Raw genomic sequence first — 22,196 nt, 5'->3', positions numbered from 1 at the left:
TGCCCCACTGCAGAACCAAAGGAATGATCCATAAGGAGAGTTTTTAAATCCACTTTAAGCAAAATTAGCTGGGTTAGCGCAAATCACCCATTTAAACTGGCTAAGCTTTTCTGGCTGATTGCCCCACAGCCAGTGTGGGAGCTCTGTTGGCTCCAGTGAGGCCATAACTGCTAGCAGAGGGGCAATAGCAACTAACTAGGGGGAGATGAAGGTTTCCAGCAGCATGGATTTTAGCCAAGTGAACGTCTGTCTGCAACCTCTAGCATGTGATTTTTAATCAAAGTAGCAATACTAGCACAAGCAGTTGCAGGAGGGCATTTACAGCTGCAGAAATGTTTGCAGCCACTCAACATGTGCCAGAGATAAGATGCTCACTCTGAACAACTTGGCCAGTTAAAGATGTTTTATTCCCAGGTATTCTATCACCTTTCTGCAAGAGGTCACTGACCTTAGAGCTCTGCTGCTCTTTCATCTCCTTCATGAGAAAGATTTTCCAGGTAGCTTAAGTCACTTCTGATAGCTTCTTAAACTTAACTAACTTTGCCTAAAGCAAATTAGAGCATTTACAAGATCCATTTACCAGCAAAGCAGAAGGCAGGAAACAACTTCTGGCAGAGCAGCAGTACTGGAAAAAGAGGAAGAAACGAAGAGGGTTGGCTGAAGACAGAGATGTGTAAACGGAGCCCCCAGTCAGCAAAGCTGGATGGAGAAGATGGCAGCTGTTCATAACCTCTTCCTGTACTTTTGTATAACAGCATTTTAAGACAGAAGTGCAAAAGCAAAGCACTACAGCTTAAAAACTCAGGGAGTGTAGGGGAACTATCCCTGGTGCAGCAGCTATCACAATAAGGTCTTACTTTGGCCATCATTTTTTTGCTGCACTGCAATACACAAAGCATTCTAATAAATTATATTTGATTTAAAGAATTTTAACAAGTTGCAGTTAGTGAATTCTGCACTTAACTCTTGCCAAACACAGAGTGAATGTGCTTAAGTTCTGAAAGCTAGTCAGTGAACAGAATTTAAAATGCAACTCAAAACACATATGAAGCCACATCTCAACCTTCAATTTTATCAATGTAACTTTAAACATGATTACTTTAACTTATTTAAAGCAAAAGTCTTTGCATCACATTTTCCACACGTGTAGCTCATGTTATAAAGCAGCAATAGTAATCTGCAATTGAACAGTGCTGTTCTTGAAAATCTCTACTTTGTATCTATTCCTGCAATAAAACTCTGGGCAAATAGTTAACTAGCTAAGAAGCATTTCAACTGATTTCTTCCCCCCAAAACATAAAAATCTGGCCTATGTTGTACAAATACCTGTCAGCTCATCTTCTGACTTCCAGGCATTGACTGGAACTACAAGTTTACTGTGCTGCAAGACCAATATTCACACAGTGTGCCTCTTTATTACCAGTAAAGCAAGGTTTATGGGTAGAGGCAGTACCTTTCACTACCGCAAATAATATAGTTGGGGTTGGGGGAAAGGGGAAGGGAGCGAGAAGTTGAGCTGACATGGTTTTGGATATGCTTCTGAGACCACCTGGCCTGCTTTTAGGTATGTATCTGAGACTTTCTGGTTCCCACTGAGCAGAAAGGGTAGTGTTAGTAATGGAGAAGTAAGGAGTTTGCCTCCAATGGGAAAAAAGGGGTGAAACAAGGGAAAAAAACCCCAAGATTATAACATGCCATGAAATCAATAGCTCTGTTGAGTCTATGGTTTTATGGTTTTTTAGCCTCAAAATTTCCTGCTTCCATTTCAGGCCTGGAAGAGCAGCCCATATGCCCAAAAGCTTGTTCCCCCTTCCCAGCTACAGTAATAGATCCAGCAGAACATGTACCACCTCCAGACACAAACTTTGTTCAATTATCTCTTCAGATCATCTCAGCCAGTACAGTACTACCCATATTGCTAGCAAGAGAATCAGTTTCCATGTATATGCAAAGAGTTGGCTGCTGGCAAAGATTTATATAATTGTACATAATGTGAAGTTCAATCACAACATTAAAAGGGAAATTATTTTTCCTTTCATGAGATCTGGGATTTTACCGTTTGTTCATTCATCTGCTTTGGCAAAAGCTCCGATCATGAACGCAGTATATATAATCCTATGGTTTTTTTAACACCACCCCCCCCCCCAAACCAAATCAGGAGATGCTAAATGAAATCAACCATAAAGTGGGGGCATCAGGCTAGTATCTAACATTCTACAAACAATCCATTTGTCACTTTCATGGACCAGGGTTAATTAATATTCTATAAAGGTCTTCCAAAAGCTGAATACCTCTCAAGTTCTGAATTCATGGGGCTGACCTTAGACTTTCTCAGAATGATTTTTAATGCAGTCTGTTATCAGCAAAACCCGTTTAAACACATGTCCCATCTGCCAGTACCCCATTTGCAAAAGAGCTTCTTATACTTGCAGACAGTAAAGCTTCTGCCTGCTTCCCTCTCTCCTCTAAATACCAGCTGTATGGTAATGAGCACAAACAGCTGAAAAATACTGCACAGTAACAAAGCTGGTACGAAGCGGGCAGAACAACGCTTCCACTCAATGAAGCAGTTGTAGCATGAATTTAGCAGATTAGCTATTGAACAGGGGTGGGGGGAGGTTTGGAAAAAATGTAAAGGGTCTGCACAGATAGCAAGAAAATGAAAAGAGACCAAAGGGGCACAAGCTACCAGAGAAAAGCCCAAATTCTAAAGTACTTTTGTTGAACTGCATGAACCAATTCTTTAAATTTTCTAAGGCTTATTCCTTGCTTACTAATGATACGCCAAATGCTATTCTGATCATTTGAAAGTTCAGTTAGTTTTTAAAGGAGGCAACTTGTTAATGAAAGTTTTCCATTCATTAACAAATCTCTTCATCGGCTGGGGGCAGGGGAAGTCTTTAAGAACAGGAACACGCTCTCCTACTTCAGTTTCTGGTACTATCAGCATGTGTGACCAACAAGCACCGTATTAACTTTCTGCATAAAATAGCCCTCTCAGCCTACCCATTTTTGCAAAGCCATTTTTTAAAACGCTGATAACATCCACACTACCCTCCAGACACTGACAAGCTTTTTAAAGCAGTGAGCATAAAAGACACTCACTTTTAAGAAAATCTGTGCATAACTGCATCCAGCTGATGTGCATGCAAGGCACACAGTTGAGTATTTGTTTATGCAAGTAGCTAATTAGATATACACTGTTTGTGTAAAATCTAAATACTGCACATGCACTTTTGCACTTGATATTGCATGCACCTATCTACTGGCAGTTGTGAAAGATGCATGCAGTTCTGAGACATAAAGCTGACGTGAAAATACATGACTTTTTTCTTGTTTGCAATTTCCCTATGGCACCCAGAGTGTTGTGGCTGCTTTTGAAGAATTGGAGCCTAATGCTTTCTAAGAAAAACATGGGAAAAGATGGTGTATTGACTCTGCCTAAACACGTGCTCTGCCAAAAGTTTGATATGTAGGGCTTTGGGTTTTTGAATTCCTAATTGTAAAGCCTTACTGTTTCAATCCCTTAGCATCCTAACATTTGTCTTGTGTGACAAGTAAGGCTAGTAAGATATTTTTCAAAACTTCATCTAATAAGACATACTGCAATAAAAACACTGTATCGCTTCTAAAAGTAGCGAAGAGTGAAACCCCCCCATCTGGACAAAACCCAAATACATTTACCTCTAAGGTCATCGTAATGCAGCTTCTAAGAAAGCACACAATCTCTTAACCTTTATACAATTGCACTTGGAGAGTTAAACAGAACGCACACACAGAACTGGCTGTGTAACTGGCTTCTTCTCACTGGTGATCATAGAATACACAAAAAAGAGAAAGCAATTTTCTCAGGGCATGAAAGAGCTTGTCACACAGCTATACAATGGCATTCTCAAATGATGTTTTTATTGCTCATGCCTATCATAACCCTGTAATAAATAGAAGAAAAAAAAATCACTATTAAAGTTCATTGGAAGTCTCCACCTTTCAAATTTTAATGTAGGTCAGATCTATTGAATTTGAGTTAAAGAACATCTACTTTGATCTTTTCTGGAGAATCCTAGCACACATTCAAAATGTTTTTTGTACTTTAAGCACCCTTAAGGAATGGATAGAGAGTTTACTGAAAGAAAAAACAGGTAACAGACATTTTGAACAGAGATGCATAAAATAACTAATGATTAATCATAAACCATTTATTTAGGCTTAAAAAGTGTTAATATTCATATATATTAATTTTCAGTCATTAAAATTATCAGTGGTTCCCATAATTTTCTGTACTTAAAAATTATATTATTCTTAGTTCTTATTTTTCAATCTGTTCTCTGAATTGTTTAATAAGCACCAGGATGAAAACTGTTTGCTTAAAAACACTAAGTAAATGAAAGTATTTCATTATGAGAGAAGGTACAGTACTTTCTCAATGGAAAATCTATCTGCCAAAATGATTGATTCTTCCCAGACATATTCAGCCCATCAGGACCCCAGGAGGAAGGAATATGATCCTACAGAAATGCTGTATCTAGATGGTATTTGCTATGCTACTAACTCAGGTTTGCCTTGCTTGTTATCTTCAAAGGAGCCTGAGCTCCGAGTGATACTTTACTCCTGAGGTAAAGTATCATTATTTACCTCTTCAGGGTATGGTCCTGATATAGAGACTGGAAGGCTAAAGCAGAGCCAATGAACATGAAAAGCCCCACTTATTCTGGAAGATTGAAATTTGAAAAGTGCAAGATTTTTGCACATTCCGTATTATGAAATCTTCTAAAATTCACAGTTTTACTACTTAGAAATAAAATTAGATATTCGCAGAAACAAAACAAAGTTGTCTACAAAAAGCCTACAACATAAAAACATTTAAAAATATGACACAGTATGCAAGAAAAAGCTTGCCACTGCAACTTGTAGAGCTACACTCACACGTTCCTAAAGTTTAACCTCTATGTCTTCATTATTTGTACAGAATAACAACTACACCAACCAGAACACTGTCATGAGAAAAGATAGGAGGGAATGTTGGCTTTGTTGCTAAAACAGTGACATCAGAAATAATCATGGAATCACAGAAGGGTTTGTGTTGAAAGGAACCTTTAAAGATTATCTAGTCTATACCCCTGCCATGGACAGGGATGTCTTTCACTAGACCGGGTTTTCAAAGCCCCATCCAACCTAGCCTTGAACACTTCGGGGATGAGGCATCCACAGCTTCTCTGGGAAGCCTGTGCTCGTGTCTCACCACCCTCATCTTAAAAAAAAAAAACTTTGTTCCTTCTATCTTTTCTTTCTTATACCTAAGGCTTTTATCTATTGTTGTTTCAGACCATACATCCCAAGATGATGAATTACCCTTCTGTTTGTGATGGTGGCTTCAAGAGTCACTGACACAGTGTCTGCTTTGGATACCAACTTATTTGACTCGAGCAAAATGTATCAGTTTGTATGTAGGAGTTCCATTCTACAGGGTCTCAAATAATGCATATGCAATACCTGCCATTAACAAGGAAAATGTACTTCAAATGTACTTTAATATCCGAAGTTTTAAACCAACAAACCAAACAATAAAGGAATCAAAGTTACTTTGTCAATATCCTTTTGTATTTCAACCCTAGCTGTACTTTGCAAGCACTTGTCCATACTCTTCATCTGTTTCTAGCACATGGAAACCTTTAAACACTACCGATCTTGAAAAAATACTGAATATTATCTATATTCATGAGTATAAACAGTATCAAGGAGGAAACACTGATTCATTTTAAACAAGAATAATCTTCAGTGTATTGACATTTCTAAGATATTTCTTTAACTTAAAAGGATTAACATACTTCAAACCGTGATCTTCCAGAACAGATTGAAAAAATGAAAACAGCACATTTATAGACAGCACTACACTGCCCCTTCATGTCCACTACAGAAACAACACCACAAGTTACATGATGTGAAAGAATTCACTGAAAATTAACATGGTGACTAAGTTAAACTGTAAGTTTCTTAAATTTATATATTTGACAGCCCCCCCTCCAGGCATACAGCCAATCAAAGAGAACTGGAATAAATTAAACTTGTACTTTAGCAGCAAAAACACTTTCTTTTGTTTTACATTGATATTCAGTTAGTCCTTTCTCTTAAAAAAAAGGTATCAATTTTCCACCTTGATTACATGGTGGATTACAATTTAAGAACAAAACCAATTCAGATATTAACATTTCTCTAGGGAGAAAAAATACGCACTAAAATGGATATACTTAGCCATGACAAAGTTTTAAGAACGGAACAATAAAGCTTCCATCAAAATCAACTCCTAACGGCAAGAGAAATTATTTATTGGTATCTAAGCTATTGCATACTTCTTATAAATTCCCCCAACTTTTTAAATAATACGATTTTTTTCCCCAAGTGTCCTGTTTCTTCTGATTCAGAATTCAGTTAATATTCACCTTGTAATTTAATGTTAAATTTGTTGTTCCGATTGATGCACGCATTTTTGTTTCAGGTAGCATTAAGTAGAATGTCAGTCAGAAACTTTAGATTGGATAAGAAAATGGTATCTCGTATCTCCACAGGGCACATCCCTCTGAGTAACATGAGCAGACATATAAAAGCATATATATAAAAAGCGTTAAGACTTTCATCCAGCCAGGAATAATGTCTTCCCAAGAGTAATCTCATAGTTATTAATTTTTCATTGCCTTTTTGACTTAACCTTCCCCTAAAGGCTATGCTTTGAGAACAACTTAAAATAAATAAATAAGTAAAAATAATAATAATAATAATAATAATAATAATAATAATAATCAGTGTGTATTTACACCCTGTGGCCCAGAGATGAAGGTAAAGTCATGGATCATTTCTAAAAGCTTTGGTAGGATAATGATGCATTCTCTGTGAAAACATAACTAGAAAATTGCACACAAAATGAGGCATCTGGCATCTTCATTTGGTTTGCAAGTAGATATCTAATAATTGCAAGCACACAGTATTTCACAAGTACATGGCACACCCACACAACTTGAAAACCTTTACTATGGGGAAGGTGAACTTTATTCATAAATAATTCAACCATCTCATGCATAAACACTTATCCCACTCTCCCCTTTCTTTCCCTCTCCATTACTAATGATATTAGTTTTGGATAACCTTCTCACTGGTTTAATCTCTCGGCTTTTTCAAAAGTGAGAACTTAAATACAAAAGCAAGAAATATATTATAATTTATTTTCTAGTGCGAGTAAAGCTGTAATTTCTACCTTTTCAATGCAGCAGAGCTATTCAGTTTCAAACTGAATATTAATCCTGAGAAATCACAGTGCACTCCATACTGTTCCTAAATTACATAAAAGACAACAAGACTTTTGTGATTCTATTCTGAAGAAAAAATAAAGGAATAACAGAAGAGATTACTTTTCTGTATGTCCTACAGCCATGTGAGCAAGACAGAAGAAGATATTTTTTATTTCAATACCTGTGGCTTGCTTGCACTTGAAAAACTGTTAGTAACCAAAACTTTGAGAGGAGCAAAGCAGGGTGAGTAGATTTACTACATTCATTAAAGAAGTCTTAGTTTTTATTAAAATTAATAGTATCTGGTTGTGTTAAGACTGTAAGTTAATAGTTAGCATTTCTAGTCAGACCTGCTAGAATAAGCCTCTTGCTATTTTAGAATAAAACATATTACTCATTCACGTCAATAGGAAAAAAATATGTACTTCATGCCATTTGTTCAGATAAACTACCTAACACATTTTCATCTTCAGAAATTCATAGATGACTTATCTGTAGAAAGTTAAAAAAAAAAAAAAAAAAACAAAACAAATGGCAGAAATCAACTTAGAGCTTTTTTTCAGTTTAGATTTCATTATTAGAAAACAGAGAAATTCAACATTTTTTTCCTTAAAAACTGGTTGTTGTAGATAAATTGGCATAAGAGAGGTGCAAGATGACAAGAAGTATACTGAACATTACTGTGATCCAAAATTGTATTTTTTGTCCTGAAAACAAAATGGGGTACACAGTGACACCACAAGCCAAACCATTATATTGCACAGAGGCAAATACGTATTTTTAAAAACTAGAATGGCACAATTTGCATTTTTTTTAAAAATTATGCTCAAAATATTTAACGTGCTACAAATGTCCATATGGTACATAAGGTAAGCATAGCCTTAAGTAGAAAATGTGCTTTAGAAAACCTTTTTTCTTATAAAAATAACCTGAATCTGCTCTGTCCATTTCATGGGTAATAGTAAGTTTAAATAAATGGTACACCAGAGTTCTTCATGAAGATAATATCCAAAGGACTCTCTACCAACAATGGGAAAAAGAAATTCAAGCTTTTTCTTCTGACTACATGCAAATAGAAACAAGGACACTTAAAAGACAAGATCATAAAAGATCATTTCATAAAAGATCTTGAAAAACAGTTATTACAGTTATTTCAGTGACAATACCTGGGCCATTATGTATTTTATTTTCTCCTCTACCTAGTCATATGATTTTCTTAACATAAAGTGTCAATCTCTATACTATATGGGATCTCCCTCTTAAAACACATATTCTGAACTTCGAAATGAAGCTGACACTCAAGGGAACCAGTACGACCTCTTCAGGGGTTTCTCCTGTAGGACAGGGGATGCTATTTGCAACTTCAGAATTAGGTTAATGGAAAGGTTTTTGATTAAGAACAAGGGCTGGTATTTCTATCATACCGGTGGCATCTTGAGGTCAGATCTCTGCAACTTCAACCAATCCAGCTTTGACTCTCCGAGCAAGGCATAAAACAAGATTAAAAAAGGATCTATGGCACAGTTTGGCTGTCCAGCACTCAGTATCAAGTTTTCTTTATATGAGATTAATAGATTCTCAAACAAGTAATGATATCTCCTTTCTCAAGAATATATTCTTGTTTGAGAGACTTCACTGTGTAATATTGTAAAACATGTAACATCATGTTTTCTAAATGACGTAAAGTTCTTGTCAACTGAGAGTGCCACCCTGGGAGTACTAACAAAATACTTCAACACCTTCTACTGCTACAAAAATTTTCTGTTTTGCTGACACACATACCCAGAAGCAGCCACAGTTTTAGCCACACAGCTCTGGCTACTTGGTACTATAGCAACTCATTTTTCTGTTCTGTGTTTTGTCAGTAGCACTTTCTCTGTATCTCATGTCATTTGTAGACAGTGAAACACTGCTGTATCTACAACACAAGCCTGGGACTAGCGTGGCACTGCCTGGTTTTCTCTACCCTGTGATAACTATAACAGTATTGCTAAACAGTCTCTGAATTTGAAGCATCCACCAGAGAAGCATAGAAAACCATTTCCCTTCAAGCAACCGCTGTAAATGAACTGAATCACTGCATTAATCACTGCATTTCTTGGGTGGCATGGTTTAGTGTGAGGTGTTCCTGCCCATGGCAGGGAGGTTGGAACTAGATGATCTTAAGGTCCTTTCCAATCCTAACTATTCTGTGATTCTATTAAAACCACACAAAATACAGCTCAAATTGCACCTGTAGATAAGCCAAATCTCTCAAGTTTTTTAGAGTAATCTATTACATGCTCCCGCCCACTTCCAGTTTTGCTTTCAGGTGAGAATCAGATTTTGGGATTTTTATATTTTTATTAAAATAAACACAGCTGTAAACTGAAGCTCAAACATTCTCATTTATAAATGAAGAAGTCAAGCACATTTTATACTTTGAATGTAGTGACAATTTTTCAACACCCAATAAACAAAGTAGTGCTGGGAGAATTTTTTATTTCATCATTTTTAAGACATAAGGGGGAGAGGACTGAAGAAAGAAAAAAGTTTCCTAAAGAAAAAAGTTTATTTATGATACAGTAAAAGACAATATGCAAGGTTTTTCTTATTTAGTATGTTTCCTATTGAAAACTGATCTCTTGTTTACACTGAAAAAAATGTGATTACTTTCAAGTTAAGAATGCAATATAAAGGGAAATAAAAATGGGGGAAAAAAAAAAGATCTTAAGGGTTTTTCTGCAGGATAATAGTAGTAAAGTTGCTTATATGTCTATTTGTGAAAGCCCTTAATGAAGGCACACCTAAAATTGGCCAGATGAAGTCTTTGTGTTTGAGATAGTGTTTGACATGTCTGTGATAGATACACATCATTAAGGGCAGACTCTTACAAAGCAGCACTGCCACTACCTATTGGCAAGAAGCTAGAAGATAATCTTAAAACACTTCCTGAAAGAACAGCATGTGCATCTGTGTATGTATTCTGAGGATTGTTATTAAGATAACAAGATGCTATGAATCTCCAGTTCTGAATAGAAGAAGAAAGGGAGCAATTACCTACTAACTTTAATACTGCATACTATGGAATGAAAATTATATATTGTATTTTTAAAATAAACCATGAAGTTCACAAGCACTGTCAAAGGAATACAGGAGCTCAGAAAGGTTCTTAGCATATTTATAAGAAGCAACTGACATTCTTTTAGAAATACAAAAATGTTTCCACATATTAGGTTTTTAATAGGGCAACAGCTTTGTGATCTGTGTCATTACATGTTTTGGCATGTCACATCTAATACCTGGCACTCTGATTCTCCAAAGACAACATACATTTGTATGTCCTCTCTACTGGAATGCCTACCGATTTTTTTGTTCTTTGAGACAAAAAGTTTATTGATAATGCTGAGCTAATTCAAATATTAGAATGAAATAGACAATACTCTCAAGGTACGTACAATACAAAGAGGGGCACATTTGGGACAAAAAGGTGATTTATTCAATTGCTTTCGTTATGTTGGCTGCTTTGTAGCAGTAACTTTTTTCCCTTTATTTCAGTATTTGTTTTGGAAAATTAAATTGGAAACATCTATACAGGAATACAGTGTCTTTGAAGCCCCATTGTTTGCATTTAATTCCCTTTCTCCACTGCCTCCCTTCGTCTTTTCTCCCAAGTTTTTCTCCTGGTAAGCTTAAAAAACACAAACAAAAAAACCCAACAATAAAAAAACTCCTACAAAATATGTCAGGTTTTCAACAGTTTTGTCTCAAGACTCCAGAGAAGATTCGTTCCCCACATGACAACATACCATCAAAACATGAACTATTTCTCAAGACTCTGTACAGAAGTTAAAGCTCCTAGTAAAGAGCAACCAAAGCTTCAAATTTGTGCTACAGAACACAGAAAAAAAAAGACAGAGTAAAGCATGTCCCCTATGTGGCCTCACAGCAAGGAATTTCTTGCATGAAAATGCACAAATAGGTGTCCTGACTTCATAGTTCTGAAGGCTGAGCAAAAAGGTAGAACAACTCTAAGATACAGGCAATCAGAAATCAAAACTAGAGAAACAGTGGAAAATAGTTTAAATTACATTTTAAACTACTACTTAGTATACTACTTTATTTTCCAATAATTCTCCCATTTCACTTCACTGAGGTTTGATTTGTGTCAATGCAAGTACCTTCCATTTACCTTCTAGAAACTACATGCAAATACAATACTCTACTTTATGCGTACACTAATTACACTGGAAAAAAAAAAAAAAAAAAAAAAAAAAAAAAAAAAAAAAAAAAACACCACATTTTGGTGTTTCTATCAAAGATTACAGTTATCTCTTCATGGAGAAGACTGATTTAAAGGTTTCTTGCTCCCTACATTGCTTAAGCAATGTAAATCTGAATTACAAATCTTAAAATCACCAAGAAAATACAAGGCCTTAGGGCCAATCATAAAATATCATGTCTCAATTTCTGTATCAACATACATATGCAAAAGCAGACAATGCTAAGAGCAAATAAACACAGATGTATCTTGAAAGATTAGTTTTATTAGGCTTGCAGTACCTATTATGACTGAGTAACTATGTCTGAATAACCCTCAGGGGACATGAATTGTCTACCGAAGCTCCAAAAATATGCTGAAAATTTTTAGCAATTATGAATTCATATGGTCTATGTGTCTACTGCCAGGAGCTGCCAGTGATACCTGTTTCTGTAAATTAGGTCCCTCAAGTCAGAAAGGCACTCCAAATTAGTGCAGAGAGGTGCAACTTACGGCTTTTAATATTCCTGCACTTCAGTGACTGGCGAGAATTTGTAGTGCAGGTTTCCCTCTGTATCAGGAAGAAAGAAAGAGAGAAGTTGGGGGGGAAGAGGCCAAGAAGGTGTTTGCACCCACCTGACCTCACTGCCATGTTTTCAGGAATTAATTAATTCCCTGAGGATGCCTTAGACATCTTCAAGCATTTACTTTCTCCACAGACTAGAAAGAATAGGTCATTTCTGACACAAACTCTTCCTAAATTGAGAAAAGAAATGCGGGACCTGCTAAACACAGCCATAAACAGACAAATATGCAGTATTTCTGGACATTTAAAACATTCATTTGTGTGCTCAAATTAAAATGGGCCAGCACTTCAGAACAGGAAACTATTTCCTCTTGACCCTCTCAGAAGTTTGGATGCCTTCCCAGAAATCTCAAGACTGGCGCAGGGCTTAGTACTGTGCCTGGAAGACAGCTGCATCTGGATACAACCCTTCATGGGAATGCACAGAACAAACCAAGGAAGACAGGTTGAACAGATGTAATAAACCGAGGTGGTGCCAGGTTCAGAAAGTGATCCATGTTAATCAGATGCTCCAAAGATATTTCTCTCAGTAAAGCAGTGTAATACGCAGGCCATTTGGAAACTTTACTTTAGTTATACCAACAGATCTCATGGAAGCTCACACAGCTTGTTGCCAGGCAGTTCAAGCTGCCTCCTCTTTTTCTTCTGGGAGGGAATGGTGACAACTCATTAAAGTTTCCCTCCATGATGACCAGTTCTTTATGCAACAAGAAAAGAGAAGCAGAGAAGAAACTAAAAGAAACACACAGCAAGCTAATTTGACAATTAAATGGAATAATTTCAACAGAATTATAATAACCTTTCTCTAACCCATGAGGGGAGAGAAACAAACTAACCCTAAAATGATTCTACTTTTTCAATTTTAATTACATATGGATTAGGCACCAACCACAACAGCTGCTGTTATTATTCCCACACATTTTCTTTCTGAGGTACTGCTACGGACACATGCCATTAATAAGCCTAGAAATTAATTTCAACCTTCATGTTAACTGCAATCAGTGTCAAATTTTTGTAGTGCAAAGTGACCTCAACACAGTAATATTTCAAATGATGAGAAAACTAACAATTTCTATCAGAAGCAATTTTATACCATTAGATAAATCTGTCAGAAACAGCACAAACACTACAGATCTCGCCATAAGCTAAAGGGATGATGTAGCCTAGCTTCCTTGAATTTGTATGATTAGTTTTTTGCCATGCACAGGATCTGTTAGATAATCTTACTTATTTCTTCCATCAGTGTGAACGGAAACTGCAAGTAAGTGGCAATCTTATATATCTAACATATGAAATAAACAGAAAATTATTATTGTTTTGAACAAACACATTCCTCCCCAGAACTGAAAGGTGCACAGGCATGTATTCTTCTGGATCCCATTCAAAGGAAGAGAGATGGTAGCAACTATAAGTTTATTATCTGCCTAGAGATTTATTAATGCTTAAACCTAAATGCATGTATTTTTTAAATTAATTAATAGATGGTGCAGCAGCTGCATTCTTATATTTCTTTAACCTGATGGCTTATCTGGTTCAATTAGAAATTATTAGACTAGCCAGCTACAGATAATTCCTCATTTCATTAAGGGAGGTGTGTGGGCAGGAAGGGCTTCGCAGAACTGTGCACAGCATAACCAGAGAGGCAAAGGACAGGAACACTGTGGGTGTAAAAATGCAGGAAAGATAAAAAGAGAGATGCTTTTTTCATAGCTTGGTATCTAGACAGGATTTGGAGAAGGGGAGGCAAAGGAAGGGAAGACAGTGAGGACATGAAGAAATTCATCGTAAGAATTCAGTCTGAAATTTTACTGACAATGAACCACAGGAGAAATGCAAGACGGAATGTAGTAGTGCTGCAAATATGTTAAAATTGCAAACATTCTTACCAGCTGCTGCTGTTATCATGAGAAGTAATCTTGTGTTAGGGTTTATTAATAGCAACATGCTTTGGAAGAGACTGCCATTTGCACTTACAGAACACTGTATCATGCAGATGGACTTAGAGCAATAAAATCTTAACTGTTTAAGTATAGTAGTAAATCTACCTAAACACAGGGTAAGTAGGAAAAAATGGTGCTAAAAACATACCAAAAATACCTTTGTAGCACATCCTTTGCTGTTCTTTTTCACTTTTCAGAAAGTAAAATTCTGTTGGGAGAGTATCCTTAGAAAGAGAGCAGTATAGTGTCACCTACAGATTCCTGGCCTGTGAGCCAAGGAACAATTTTCTGCTTCTAGCAGCTAACAACACATTATGTTTCCATTCCCATTTTGCCTTCTCTCTTTCATCTCTACAAGAAGTAAGTGCTCTGTGCAGAGACAATTTTCCATACAGCATTTAGTACAATATTGTTATAGTAACATTTGGAAATAAAAGTATGCTTTTTAAAACCATGTCTGTACATATGAATGGGAGCATCTAAATCATGAGAAAAGATCCCACATGATACCATGCAAGAGCTCTAAGCTGCAACTGGTCACCTTCATTACGCACTAGCTACACTAATAAACTTAAATACATGCTGACTACAGAAACTGGAGTCAAATGCAACTTTAGAAATTCCACATATTAAAATACCTGGTCCCAAATTTGCATGTATTTACATATCATGGATTTCTAAAATAAATCTTTCACCCACCTGAGTCTTCTACATACAAGTTGCCTCTTTTTCACAATTTACAAATAAAATTCTATCTACTACCTTGCACATGCAAAGCAATGCAGCATACAGAAGCTTAATAAACAATCTGAAATAATGAACCATACGAAACAGAGAAGAAAGCAGCATGTTTTCCTAATTGCAACACAAAACATTTGCTGTCTTTGCCACATGATTATACTATTCCCTGTAAATATAACCCCAACATTTCCCCAGCTCACAAAGAAGTTTAATATATTAGCATTTACCAAGTGTTATGAGTGCTTTGATACTAAGTATAAAATAAGTTGGGTTAAGGAAGTATTGCTAATCTCAGATAATTCATAAGGGAAGAACATACACAGAAGAATATATTTAGACTTCTAGTACCATTCATGCAATTCTTCTCTATTGTCAGTCAGTTTAGGGTCAGTGGACCTTTGGTGGTCTTGCAGTATATTGGAATATGATCTACAAAATAAATTAAAATCACCACACACAAATCTTACAATGTTTTGCCTCCTACTTCAAAATGTTACAGTAGCAGCAAAGTTATTAAAACCAGATTTACTGTATCATCTGCCTGCAAAGGATCAACATTTCATATGACATACATAATCAGCACTTCTCTTTCACAAACATACGTTTGCAGCATATTAAAAATATAGTAGTTTGCAATTATCATCTGCACATTTAAAGAAAAATCATTGTCCTACTGCATGGATTGGATATTATTAAAATCATGTCCATTTAAAAGGCGAGTAACTAGAGAAGTTTTTCTGAAATGTGATCAAACTGCATGTGACTACACATATGATCTGCAGCCATCTCGAATCTCTTATCAAGAAATCTTACAATTAGTTACTCAAAAAACTTAAGGAACGCAACAAATCAGAAGTACAGACTTCCTTGACTAAAAACAAAGATAGAAAGAGAAAAGTCATGTCAACTCTAGTGTTGCTTTCTTGCCTTTTCAAACAACTGAGTAACATTGTAAAATACCTGAAGAGAATTTAGAAAGATATTGTTGCTGTCCCTATGCAAACTGTATTTTCCAAGCATTTTTATCCTCAAATGAAGGTAAGTAAGTGTACCAAGAGCTTTAAAGAGGGCAAAGGAAGAAGAGGAAAAAGAGGCCCATGTTTAACAGACAATAGCAATGAGAAGCTGTGGAGAGAAAGCAGAATTAGAAATCCAAAACCAGGTAAAGGGCAAACGAAATAGAGCAGATCAGGGCCTCAGATTCTGGAAGCTGAACACAAGCCCAGCAGTGAAACTAGGGATGAGGTGAGATCTTCACTCTGAGGAGTGGAGCTACTTGAACTGGCAAAACCATCATTTTCTGACAGTAACAGTTTAAGACATAAAGAACAACAACTGGTTGTGATAAGTGACAAAGATCCGAGAGAAGGATGCAAATGCTACAGCCCTGCTTATGACCTGTCTGTCATTCTAGTTCCGTTCAACTTCCATTCAAAACCTGGGGAATGGCAGGACAAAGACTGACAGTTAAAATTAATTTGCTCCCTTTGTGTTTCTGTATTAAGAGACAATCATGACAGAGCAGAGCATTTTTTGCCTCACAAAGGATCCTTTGCCCATACCTGAAAAAAGTTATCTCGTGTTCAGGAATATAAAATGGCTTCATTTGTTGTAGAAGAACAAAAAGTGTTTACTTATTGATACAATGGACTGCAAAAAGAGAAAAAGGAGATTCAGGGTTAAGGCAATTAGGTTTCAAAGCAATAAATTAAGTATTTAATTACACATTTCATGAGTTCCCATCCAGCATGATCAATCAGCAAAGAGGCAGCTGGGTCAGTTTATGGCATCACTGCTTTCTCCCATTCTCTATTTTCTTCTGCTGGACGCTATAACCTCCACAGCTTGAGACAATAAATGACAAGACTTTTAAGCAGGTAAAGAGCTTTCACAGAGTCAATCCAGCATGTTTTAATAGCTCAACATGAATTACAATAAAGGTTCCTAAAGACATCTAAACAATTGGGCACAAAGGAGTAAAATTGCCCAGGCAACCTTCCTTCTGACACCTCCTTAAGGGAAGCGACTAACTGCAGACCTCTCATAACATGCTTTTAGCATCTGCACTCAGGCATCAGTCTGTAACAGACAGCATTGCTCACTGCACAAGAAAAGGAAGTTTTAAATGCATCAAAACCACAAAGAAAAACATTTTAGCTGGTGTTAAATATAAATGAGTTTTCGATTGCTGCTTTTATCTTGGCCAGAAATAGGTAGAACAATTTAAATATAAAAGTGTTTCTGAAGAGTCAGTACAGTGACAGAGGTTCACTGAGTATTCTGAAAAAGCAGTCTGCGAGTGCTATGACGTGTTGCAGCGGATAACAACAAAAACCAACTCCTCCCCCACCCCTCATCCCCCCAAAAAACGAAGGAAGTTTTCAGAGGCTGTCTAAGTGTTTTTGAGTCAACACAGCAGTTTAGACTACATATGCATGGTTTAGGCTAGCAACTTTCTTTTTTCCAGAGGACACAGGGAACAGCTGCGTGAACAGCAGACTAAGCACTCCCTCCTACAAATGGCTATCTTAAGCCCACAGCTTCTGTAACACCCCACAGAAGGGGAAGGGGTAGACAGAAGCATACTTCTGCCTGTATCTAGTTCTACAGAGCCATAAACACTGGCTACAACTGACTGTATCCATAATTTAGAAGATGGATTTTGGTATGGCTTGACAAACCTCTTGTAAGTACAGCCTGGGAGACCACAAGGCTCTTCAGTCAGGTTGAACCACACCACCCTAAGTTGACCAGATACCTGAGGATCTGACCATTCCTTTTTCCACTTCTGTAATTCCTATTTTAGTCCCTCTCACATAGAGTACAGAGTCAACTGGTTTGCAAGAAAAATGAAAGAGATAATTGCAGAAAGAATGAAAAAATATGGGGGGAAATTAATTTTCAGACTGCCTCTTCTCCACATTGAGAAAATACGTAATATATTGCTTTTCTTCAAGGCTATCACCTAACACAGGAAAAACTTTTATTCCTCTTGTGAAAGGAGATGGAAAAAAGCATGGGAATAGCAGATTCAGCATGGAGATACTGAATATACTTAAAAAAAAAGTAAAAAAATAAAGAAAAAAGAAAAGAGGAAACAGTTCATTATTCAAGATTATTTATCTTCTAAAAGGAGTTATCCTCTAGGCAGAGTGCTACACAAGACTTAACCTTGCTCATTTCTGTAACTTCTCGGTACTCTTCTCTTTGCACTTAAAACATCTGCCTTTTAAAGTAAATTCCTTCTGCCGGACCTCTCAATTATTCCTGTTTCATTACAAAAATCTCCCAAAATTGAAATCCCAAAAATAATAAAAGCAAGAAATCAAACACTAAGTTTAACCATCTAAAGTAAAACCTCTGTAAGGCAGACTTTATTGTATTTGGGTATCCAGAACAACGGACACATTCATTTATGAAAAGCACAGGGACAACAACAAACTTCCTTTCATGTAGATATCTACTGATCAGTCCACGACCTGTACTTCCATTTGGGTGACAAATTCTAACACAAACAAGGGAATTTAAAGTCAAGGCTAAACCATCTTTGAAAGAAAGTTATTTCTGACACTCAAAGAGGCTTCTTACCCCCAGTGGCCATAGCACAAGTTCCCCGCCATAAAGCCCAGAACCAAAAAGTCTGCTGTAGCATATGCAAGCATGTGGGAGTGCTCTGATTTGTCCAGTGACAGACTCTTAGAACTCCCTTAAGTTATAAATTAAAAAATTATACACATATACGTATATATGTACGCATATGCACATTTTCACACATTTTTCTTTACGCTCTTCTGACAGTCTCTTCTTAGCAAATGGCAAGAAATTCCAAGGGAAACGAAATTTTTTTTCTTTTTTTCATGTTGCGTTTAAGGAGAAAATAGTTATGGTTTTCTTCATATTATTCAGGACCTGATACAAAGCCAGCTGACATACAGGGAAGTATGGGACGATGTACCATTTCAGAGAAAGCTAAATAGTTTCTTGCCCATTAAGTAACTTTTTACTGTCGTCCATGAAATAACATGCTGTACTCAAGCATGAAATATGATTTGTTGCAGAAAAAATCAGGACTTCATTTCCCTCAGAAACTGAATGGATGGACTACTTGGTTACACTACTGGCACAAGCATTTACATAGATCAGACTGACAATGAAAAGGGTGTTTTGGTTGTTTTAACACAGAAATGAAGGGATAAAAAAAACCCCAAGTCCAAATAAGTGTAGTCGTTCATGCATAAGATGCATTAGCATTTCAAATACATTATTAGCATACTAGTCAATCAGAGGAAGGAAAAGGAACTGGAGTCTAGCTCCAAGTGCTTTACTGTAGTAACAAAATGGACCGATACTATATGTAATTTATATAAAAGAGCATCCACTGGTGTTATACATCAATGCTTAAATGCATTACCCTGAGTTCACCTAACAAGTTCATCCTACAGACAGAAGCATTTCACTCAGGAACTAAGTTTATGAATTGCCTAAGCTTGGTCAGGTACATTTCAAAGGCAAAACATATGCGCATACAACAAAACTACCCTCACAAAACAGTACAGTGTAACAGTCTTTGGAGTTTCTGAGGGTAGGGGCATTGAAAATGGATACATTTGTTACCTTGACTTTTCAAGCTTTGAATATCACCTTGCCCACACTAAAACCCCTGCGTTGTATCAATTCAGTTCTACTTCAAGCCACTTGGAGTTAAGAAATGCTGCAAGTGAATAAGATACTTCCACAAATTCTCCAGCTTATTAGCACTTCTTAAAAACATATATTCAATATGGTGAAACTGTTATACAACCTCCAAGGGCAACAAGTACAGGAATTTTTAGGAAAACACATGGAAAACTAAAGAGGGAAGAAATTTATTTTTGAAGTACAGCCTTTCAAATATTTACAAATTATAATAGTTCAGAAGTAAAACCACTGCCACTGTCAGTGGTTTAGGAGCAGTCTAAGGGAATAATCACACAGTTAACCAAAAGTCCAATTTTTGTCAACTGGAATTATTTGCCATGGCAAACAAAATACAGCAGTTGATTTTGGAACATACGTGACATGCGTGACTATCTTGTTAAGTATGTTCGATGATCAGCTGCAATTACATCGCACTGAAGAGCTAAATGATATCTGATACCTGAAGTGTGTACTAGTTGAAAGGTATTCATTGCTTCTTCACATTGTACTGCAAAAACTACTTCAGTGCCTACAAAAGATATGCTAAAGACTGAAGAGGACCATGGCTATACCTACATTAAGTGATACTGCATCAACGTTTTCAGTGAGAGCTTTGAAGGAATAGAGGCATTTATTGTGTAAGTACAGTACATTTAGAGCTATGTGCTATTCTCAAGTACTACACAAAGAATGCTAAGTAATACTATTTTTAACTGGATTCAGATTAGTAGTACTGCAGAAAAGTGTTTTAGCTACATGTGTAAACTGACAAAACACATAAGGGCAAACTGTTAAGTCCTGTGACCATTTATAGTGTACTTCTTGACAGGAGCCCAGTATAACCAATGCAGAGGATGCAGAAGCTATGAATTGCCAGCTCTCGTAACGGAAGTATTTTTACTCCCAGGGATCATAGCACACATTTTAAACATGTTTTTCTTCGTTTAATGGACAATTAAGGAGGGGAAGAAATGAGTTCAAACAAGGAGAAGGTCAATAATCTTTAAGTCATGTGTTTGAATGGCCCAACCATACATTTGCCAGAAAAAAATTGGTATTGACATATTACCAATCCAATAACCTAGAAGAAAACTGTAGCTCACGTTGTAAAGCCCATCAAGCTTAGGTATAAACATGCAATGTTAAAAAATTCAATGCCTTGCTAAATGAAAAGTAGAATTAATAAAATAAAGTAAAATCTAAGAGTTGCATACTGGTGAAGACTTCATGTCAGAACTATTTTACATGAAAAATACTTTTTTTATTCTTGGTATGTTTAATAAAGTTCTAAGACTATGTAACAAATGTATCAACTCTCTCATCTGTTGATATCTAAAATTAGGTTTGATAGTTCGGGATTTTTTTGTTAATATATGGATCCTATACGCAACTTACACATGTTGGGAAGGAACCCAATATGGCAACATTATGAGTTACGTGCAGGCTTTGAGTGTTGCAAGGCATGAGACGAAAGGTGGAGCTATAATCTTTTCCACTATAAGCAGTCATCATACTGAGACCTCTTAGTTTTAGAAGACAAGAAATAGATTGATGATAGTTTAGCTGTTAAAGCATACATTTACAGTGTTCCTTAATTTCCTCTTTAGTCCTAATGCTGCAAGAAAAACAATGCTGAACAGCTTCTTAAACCCTCCTAGACCTAAAACCACTGAGTCATTAATTTGACTGCTTGGCCAAAACAGGACAACTGAGACAGATTGTGATTTTTTTTGGGACAAAGTCTTCAAAGAACCGATGTAGAAATTAATTTTTTACACATTTGTGATAAGTTAATGTGTGACCACACTTCTCATTACAGAAAATACACACATAAAACATCAGCACACTTTAAAAGTTCCAACAGTATATTGTACTAAAACAGCCACAGAAAGACTTGTAAAATAGATCTGATAAACTTATCTTCTACCAGGATAAAGGAACCAAAATTATCCAAACATATTCCAAATGCTTATATTCAAGCAAACAGTTCTCAAATCATATAAAAATTTGCAAGTACGTCTATTACAATAAAAACCGTTACTTCAACACTTTCAACCTTACGAAATGTTCCTATTCAGTGTTCAAAACATATGTGTAGTACTGAAAAAATACTGTTCTGAAACGCACATGATCCAATGCTAGTCATGTGTGTATATACATATGTTCTAATTTTTGCACTGCTGCAGGTTGATACTAAGTTGCTAGCTTTCAACACATGCCATCCACCTTTTACACATAAGAAACATTCTCAAGACACTCAAAGCAACATAGTAAAAAGAAATCAAGCTTACAAGGGTGGTGATCTCAAATTTAAATTTCACCTGTGATTTGAGTAAGTTTACCGAAAAGAAGTATGCTGACATTCAAGGAAAGCCAGCACATTTACAAAAGCTGAGCTAGGTTTTAATATTTGCATCGATAAATGGAAATAGTATTTCTTCAGTAGCAACAGAAAACCCGAAGTAGTGTTGGGAAAATTCATGATGAAGAACAAATTTATTCATCATTTTACTTAAAGAGCAACAAAGGAGAAAAAATATTTTTAAAGAATACAGAAAAGCAGCAAGTAACTGAGCAACAAAATCATGATGTAAGTTGCTTTGAAAGTACTCACTTTTTATTGAAAATGGTGTTATTACAAGGAGAACAAAATTTAAAAGATACTTTATAAAAAAACCCATATAATGTGCTTTAAGAGCCACTTTATCCATATAGATCCTGAAGCTGTAGCA

At 36.2% G+C, this 22,196-nt stretch overlaps 1 protein-coding gene across 1 annotated transcript in view; it reads right to left on the bottom strand.

The window, feature by feature from the left end:
• The window catches only part of FBXW7 (F-box and WD repeat domain containing 7), a 175,243-nt gene that overhangs the window by 57,480 nt on the left and 95,567 nt on the right, over nt 1-22,196 (bottom strand). The window lies entirely within an intron of this gene.

The sequence above is a fragment of the Psittacula echo genome, assembly GCF_963264785.1.
Source record: "Psittacula echo genome assembly, chromosome: 1".
Taxonomy (NCBI): domain Eukaryota; kingdom Metazoa; phylum Chordata; class Aves; order Psittaciformes; family Psittacidae; genus Psittacula; species Psittacula echo.
Note: the sequence above shows the minus strand (reverse complement) of the source record. Positions and strands in the feature narration are given on the sequence as shown.